Source organism: Phocoena phocoena, chromosome 1, assembly GCF_963924675.1.
Source record: "Phocoena phocoena chromosome 1, mPhoPho1.1, whole genome shotgun sequence".
NCBI classification, from domain to species: Eukaryota; Metazoa; Chordata; class Mammalia; order Artiodactyla; family Phocoenidae; genus Phocoena; species Phocoena phocoena.
The window spans coordinates 162,417,874-162,425,996 of record NC_089219.1 but is presented as its reverse complement, the minus strand read 5'-3'; the positions used below and the strand labels follow the sequence as shown (position 1 = coordinate 162,425,996).

The 8,123-nt window shown below is 43.5% G+C and overlaps 1 pseudogene; it reads right to left on the bottom strand.

The window, feature by feature from the left end:
* Positions 1-479: 479 nt before the first annotated feature.
* Positions 480-7,761, bottom strand: LOC136118397 (hypoxanthine-guanine phosphoribosyltransferase pseudogene; annotated as a pseudogene).
* Positions 7,762-8,123: the final 362 nt, after the last annotated feature.

The window sequence follows — 8,123 nt, the reverse complement described above, 5'->3', positions numbered from 1 at the left end:
ATGGTTTATCCAACATAACAGCACCTCTAAGTGCTGTCACTGACATGAAACTTAAGGCTTCCTACTTTTCTAAACACACAGTGGTATAATCAACAACATTCAATCACTTCGGTTCTTTTTTGAATAAATAAAAATTAAAATACCAATTAAAAAACGAATATATTCTTCTCTTTAAATGTTTCTCACAGATATAATTTCAATATTTTTATTCAATAGTGATGTGGTTTAAGAGAATTTTCATTCACGAGTCCAACAACAATCCCCCCAAAGGGAACTGATCGTCCGTAGGCCCATAGTGCAAATAAAGAGTTCGGGACTACAGCAACTGACGTTTCTAAAATACAAAACAGATAAAATTCTTAGAAGATACATGCACTAAGCTCTACTGAGCAGCTGACAACAGAACTGGAAGATTTAATAATTTTACTGGTGATTTCAATGGGACCCTAGATGTTGCCAAACTCAACTTAAACTCTCTCTTAGGCTTTGTATTTTGGTTTTCCAGTTTCACTAATAACACAAACATGATTCAAATCCCTGAAGTATTCATTAGAGTCAAGGGCATACCCTACAACAAACTTGTCTGGAATTTCAAATCCATCAAAGTCTGGTCTATATCCAACACTTCGAGGGGTGATTTTCACCAGCAAGCTCGCAATCTTGACCATCTTTGGATTCAGCTGCTTGACCAAGGAAAGCAAGGTTTGCTTCGTTTTACCAGCATCAATTATATCTTCAGCAATCATGACAGTCTTTCCAGTCAAAGCTGAGAGATCATCTCCACCAATTACTTTTCAGGCGCCTGTTGACCGGTCACTACAGTAGCTCTTCAGTCTGATAAAATCTACAGTCATAGGAATGGATCTATCACTATTTCTGTTCAGCGCTTTGATGTAATCCAGCAGGTGAGCAAAGAATTTATAGCCCCCCTTGAGCACACAGAGGGCCACGATGTGACGGCCTCCCATCTCCTCCATCACATCTCAAGCCAGCCGTTCAGTCCTGTCCATGATTAGTCCATGAGGAATAAACACCTTTTCCAAATCCTCAGCATAATGATTAGGTATACAAAATAAATCTAGGTCATAACCTGGCTCATCATCACTGATCACGACGCAGGGGCTGCAGGTCGCTATAACGGAGCCGGCTGGCGCACGGGCTGAGGGCAGCCTGGTGAGGAGACTGCATGCGGGAGAGCCAGAGGTCCATCCCAGCGCTCTTCCTAATATCTGCTATTTTCTGCCATCATAAATGTGTCCATCGTTTATTATTTATGTGAATAAATTCCCAGAAATATAATTATGTGGGTATGTCAATATTTTTAAGGCTTTCGATATTTTATCAGATTATGAACCCAAAGATTTGCACAAATTTATATTCTTCCAGCTCTGTGTCTATTTGCCTTTTCTGAGCATCCCCTGGGGACACCCCTCCTCCCCAAACTGGGTCTTATCATTTAAAAAAGTAATTGCTCTCCCTGTGCTATACAGTAAAAGAATATGTAAAGAATGTATACATATGTATAACTGAGCCACTTTGCTGTACAGCAGTAATTAACACAACATTGTAAATCACCTATACTTCAATTTTTTAAAAATGCTAATCTAGCAATGTTCTCTCTCTCCATGTTTTCACCACCTATTTATTTTTTATCTTTTGCAATCTGATTTCTGGCCTCACAGCTTTTCTAATCCAAAAATCTTTTCCAGACTTGATTCTTCTTGTTCCTTTGATTTGTTTTATTTTCTTGATCTCTGGAGGCTCTCTGTCCACGCAGCCTGGAGCCCTGAAGTTAGACATTCTGCTCTGGTCCCCACAGCCCTCTAGCAGGCTCCTTCCTGTCAGCCTTTCCCCGTGAGCTTGAACTTCTGGACTGTTGGGGCAGATTTTAATACACCCCTCATCTGGATGGATGGATGGCTGGATGGCTGGCTGGCTGGATGGATGGATGGATGGATGGATGATAAGTCTGCATCCTCTCCCCTGTCTCTGGCTTTTCCTATACCCTCTGTTTCCCTGCTCTGACTACGTATGCCCCCTGTGCCCCTCCACCACCAATACCAGTAGTCTCCTTCTCTGCCCCAGCTGGGGGCTCACATCTCTAGGGCTGACTCCCAACTTCACATCTCAATCCTGAATCATGGACAGTTTCCATGTCTGCTCAACATCTTCTTCTGAATGTCTGGCCACCTCATCAATTCTGTCAATAACTCATAACAAATTCAATGTCTCCCTCTTTCTCTAAGCCCCTCTTCTTTACTTCCTCTACTTCTGTTTGTGGCTAGAGCGACCATGACATACTTGACTCCTTTTCCCCTCTTTATCTCTTCCACCAATTGTCCACCAAGCCCCATAGGAGAACGTCTTCCTGGTGGGCTTCTCCATCTACAGCCCTCTTGCCAGTCTCACGGCCACTGCCTTAGCTCAGGTCCTCATGCTCCTTCTCTGGACAATCTCATTAGCTTCTTTCCTATGGGTCTCCTTCTCCTGATCTCTCTCCGCTCCAAATCAGCCCATGGCCCCAACGGTCACCAAAGGCTCTTACCAGAGCCATCTCCTTGAAACACTTCTGATCAACTCAATTATCAGCTTAAAACTTTTCACTAGTCAGTAGTTCCTCACTGACTACAGAATACCAACCTCAACCTTTTCAGCCTATCTTATAAAAACACTTTGGATTTCAGCTCCCATCTTCACTCTTAGCCTTCACTTCCACCTCACCCAGCAAAGATCCATCTGATAGGGGCACCCACGTCACAGGAACACGCCTTACCCTTCGCCACCTACATATCTTTGTTGATGTTATTCTTTCCACTTGGATTTGCCATGCTTCAGAGACCAGATTAAATCTTACATCTTCCAAAGAACGTTCCTCATTCTTAAAAAAATTAAAAGTGACCCTTTATCCCTCTGAATTCTTATATCATTTACAAGTAACATACTTGGACATTCTTATGTAGTTTTGTCTGGCACTGAGGAGGGTTCTTGAGATGAAGGTTGAAGGGACTGGGATGAGTTGATCATGTTACCCTTATGTTACTCACTGCAAAATGCCTTAATAATGCTAACATTTACTGGACATTTACACGAGAAAGCATACTGCATGCATTGCCTCGTTTAACTTTCACAGTATATGAGGCAAACTGGTAGCTCAAAGATTTCTATATAGGAGGGGCTTCAGGGCTGCAATCTAAGTGGAAGGGGGAGATGCCAAGTAAACAGGCTGTTTTTAACTTAGATTTCATACTGATTCAAGGTGGCTTTGGAGGATGCTCATGGCAGTTATGGAAGAGAGGGACTAAAACTTCCCAACCCACCACTCGGAGAGGCCAACTGGTAAGTGTTACTCTTATCCCCATTGCACGAATGAGGAAACTGATGCTTACAGAGGTTGACTGACTTGCCCAAGGTCACACAGCTGACCCAGGGTGGAGTTGAGCCTTGAGCCCAGTCCTGTTTTTTTTTTACATCTTTATTAGAGTATAATTGCTTTACAATGGTGTGTTAGTTTCTGCTTTATAACAAAGTGAATCAGTTATACATATACATATGTTCCCATAGCTCTTCCCTCTTGCGTCTCCCTCCCTCCCACCCTCCCTATCCCACCCCTCTAGGTGGTCACAAAGCACCGAGCTGATCTCCCTGTGCCATGTGGCTGCTTCCCACTAGCTATCTATTTTACGTTTGGTGGTGTATATATGTCCATGCCTCTCTCTCGCTTTGTCACAGCTCACCCTTCCCCCTCCCCATATCCTCAAGTCCGTTCTCTAGTAGGTCTGTGTCTTTATTCCTGTCTTACCCCTAGGTTATTCATGACATTTTTTTCCCCTTAAATTCCATATATATGTGTTAGCATACGGTATTTATCTTTCTCTTTCTGACTTACTTTGTATGACAGACTCTAGGTCTATCCACCTCATTACAAATAGCTCAATCTCATTTCTTTTTATGGCTGAGTAATATTCCATTGTACATATGTGCCACATCTTCTTTATCCATTCATCTGATGATGGACACTTAGGTTGTTTCCATCTCCTGGCTACTGTAAATAGAGCTGCAATGAACATTGTGGTACATGACTCTTTCCGAATTATGGTTTTCTCGGGGTATATGCCCAATAGTGGGATTGCTGGGTCATATGGTAGTTCTATTTGTAGTTTTTTAAGGAACCTCCATACTGTTCTCCATAGTGGCTGTATCAATTCACATTACCACCAGCAGTGCAAGAGTGTTCCTTTTCTCCACACCCTCTCCAGCATTTATTGTTTCTAGATTTTTTGATGATGGCCATTCTGACTGGTGTGAGATGATATCTCATTGTAGTTTTGATTTGCATTTCTCTATAGATTACTGATGTTGAGCATTCTGTCATGTGTTTGTTGGCAGTCTGTATATCTTCTTTGGAGAAATGTCTATTTAGGTCTTCTGCCCATGTTTGGATTGGGTTGTTTGTTTTTTTGATATTGAGCTGCATAAGCTGCTTGTAAATTTTGGAGATTAATCCTTTGTCAGTTGCTTCACTTGCAAATATTTTCTCCCATTCTGAGAGTTGTCTTTTGGTCTTGTTTATGGTTTCCTTTGCTGTGCAAAAGCTTTGAAATTTCATTAGGTCCCATTTGTTTATTTTTGTTTTTATTTCCATTTCTCTAGGAGGTGGAGCCCAGTCCTTTTGATGACGAAGCCCATGCTTTATGGCATCATCATTACTGCAGCACAGCTTGTCTTACCAAAATATTCCCTCTTTGGAGGTGGGATTTTGATTTTTACAAGGTTATTTTTCCCCAATCAATTAGCACAATGCTTACCAGGTAATTGGAACCCAATGATTAGTGTTTGAAGGGATGAATAAATGAATAGTGAGTGAATACAAGAGGTAAAGCCATCATAGTAGCCTTTTTCTTTTTATACTCAGATACTACCCCCAGAAAATCCAGTTATCCTATTATGTCCAAAAACTCCCCTTGTCCCTTCTTGGGTGTAGAGTTTGTGTTTGTGTGTATACATTGGTATAAATACACTGGCTGGCCTGGCCAGTGCTAAAATTCCTGGATGAAGTAGAGTGGATATAATGATACTCATAGCTACTAGGTAAGAAGGCAACATCGTTTTAAAAGGCTAAGATTGGCTACTTGTTTAGCAGTTTAAATTCTGTAGCTCCTTCAAACATAACCTGGCCAACTCTGTCTTATGTAACTAAATACTGAATTTGATCTTTTATAACACTGGGCTGGATGTATGCTAAAGGGTACTATATATCTGGGATAGAGTAAAATCTTGGGATTTTGTTATGGACTGAATTGTGGCCCTCCAAAATTCTTATGTTGAAGTCCTAATCCCTGTACCTCAGAACGCAACTGTATTTGGAAATAGGGCCTTTAAAGAGGTAATTAAGGTAAAATGAGGTTATATGGGTGGGCCCTAATCTATTATGACTGATGTCCTTATAAGAAGAGGAGATTAAGACACAGACACAGAAGAAGACTATCTGAAGACCAGGAGAAGGCAGCCACCTGCTAAGCTAAGGAGAGAAGCCTCAGAAGAAACCAAACCTGCTGACACCTTGATCTTGGACTTCTAGACTCCAAAACAGTAAGTAAATAAATGTCTGCTGTTTAAGCCGTACAGTCCGTGGTATTTTGTTACGGCAGCTCTAGCAAACGAATACAGATACTAAGATCTTGATGCAGGAAGGGACCTAAAGGACATCCAGTCCATCCACCCTTAGGATTCTTGCTTTCACCCCTTCACACCCCACTCATCTTTCCAATAGTGTTTTTCTTTGAACATCTCCTCTTTGAAGATCTCCTTACCTTCACAAGATGCTTATTTCATTTCAGGCAGCTTTGACTAACAGCGAGATTTGTAGACTGAATAAAATCTTGGTCCAGTTTCTGAAGGCAGCTCTGCAAGTGTGCTATAACCAGCACAGAGCAGAGAATTGGCACACTCTGAAGTGGAAGTTAGGGGGCAGGATGTTTATAAAGGAGCGTCCTCAAGATCAACACCTGTGGAAGAGAGGGGACCAAAGCAGGAGTGGGCAGAGGGAGAAGTGGACCTGAGTACAGGCTCAACCGCAGCCTTGGAGAACCCACAAGGACCTCGGGCTTTGATCCATCAATGGATGTGGCCCCCTGGGTAGGTATGTGACCTTGGAGAGGCAGCTCTCAGAAGGTGAGGCAATTCCTAATGCCTATCACCTGTATGCAGAAAAGCAGCCTCTCCGTCAAGGCCTAGCCTGTGGAATCTCTTATTTGAGGATAAACAATGTGAGTTTGCCATGGAATTTATTTATGAAACAAACCCACAGACCTACCCTGAGCAACTATCTCCAGGAATCTTTGTAGCTCAACTAGAACTGGAGCTGGGTCACCAGGTAATCTCACCACAGTACCCCCAGCAGCTGAGGCAACAAGTCTTCCTGCAAAGCAGGCTCTGGCAGCACACCACTGTGCTCACCACCCAATCCTGGTTTTATAAAGTACATTTTTAATTAATGTAGTCTAAGGCATGTCATTAGCATATGGAGTCACATACCACTAGCGGCTTTTGATGACTGTCCACTAAACCCTTGATTCTTTTTCACAATTACAGATCTCTGCCTTCCAGGGTCCTGGGAGCCAAAGCACTTATAAGACTGGTTTTCTTAGAATAAAAAATTTTAATTGTAAATGTTTGTAACCTGTACATTGTTCTTCCCTTGTCCTCATCAAGCTCCTCCCAAATAAAACCCCGCTTGCACAAGCATATTATTAGGCAATGACTCGGGGGACTGCACTAGACTGATTTCTTTAATAAGAGATTTGTATTTCAAGGGGCAATAAATTCCAATTAATGGGTTAGGAAAAATGTTCTTTACCTGTAATGTCAAAAGTCCCGGGAACATTTGAGTTAAAGCGTATGTTTTCGATTTATCCCTGTGATATTTCAGACTCTTATTGACCAGTGAAGTGGTCTGGCGGGCCTTACATGAATCTGGTTTTATGGGAGCAAAGGGGAACGTGAAAGACAAGGTTCCTGCAGAAGTAGAATGGGAGCCCAAGCAAACACTCCCAAACAGCGTCAACCCAAAGGGCATGAAGGAGGCGACAAGGGGAATCAGATAGCTGAGCACGTGGTCCAGAGTGGGACCATGCCAAGTAGGCAAAGCCCAGAGAACCTGGGGCCTTCTGATACAATGAGCTTGAAGCCACATCTGCACTTGGGGAGGGGGGTTCCTTGTTTTCAACACATACGGATCTTTAAAAAACAGAACAAGCCTACTAAGTTTAACTCCTAAAAATTGCCCTACCTTTCCCCTGCCCTCCCTTCTCTTTGCTTTTCTCCTCTTCTTTCCTCTAAACATAGTAACATAACAACAAACCCCTGGAGGTACAGCATTCATGCAGAGGTTTACCATCCGTGTAGAGGATGAAGGAATTCACGTGGGTTTTGATGAAAACGACTTTCTTTCTTTGTCCACAGCCTTGATTGGAAGATAAGAGTAGGAAGCTTGGCTCTGATTGGCAGGGGAATTGGTGGGCAAGGGGGAGGGTGCAAGCCCTGATTGGAGGAAAAGAGAGGAGAGGAGGGCCTGGCTCTGATTGGTAAGGGAGCCTGCAACTTGCAAGACCTTGACTGGTGGAGAGGAGAGGGGAGTCATGCTCTGATAGTCTGGGAGTTCACCCGGTCCAAGCCAGGTTCACCTCTGTGCCTCTGAGAATTCTCTTTGCCTGTTCCAAGCCTCTTCTCCCCAGTTCGCCATCCCTCCAGCATGGGGTCCATCTTGGAAGCTATATGGGTGCCAGTCGCTCCTCATCCCAGATTGGCACTGCTCAACCCTCACCTGCCATGCTGTCAGCCTCCCTGTGTTGTAAGGAAGGCCGTCTCCAAGCCACCAGCCCTACATTTTTTTCAAGGGTGAGAGCCAAGCTTTCCCCCAATGATCAGCTTCAACGACCCGAGGTGACTCAGTGATGCAGGAAAGATGACATGCATTGAAATAGCATGTCAAGGACTTCCCTGGTGGCGCTGTGGTTGAGAGTCCGCCTGCCGATGCAGGGGACACGGGTTTGTGTCCCGGTCTGTGAAGATCCCACATGCCGCGGAGCGGCTGGGTCCGTGAGCCATGGCCGCTGAGCCTGCGA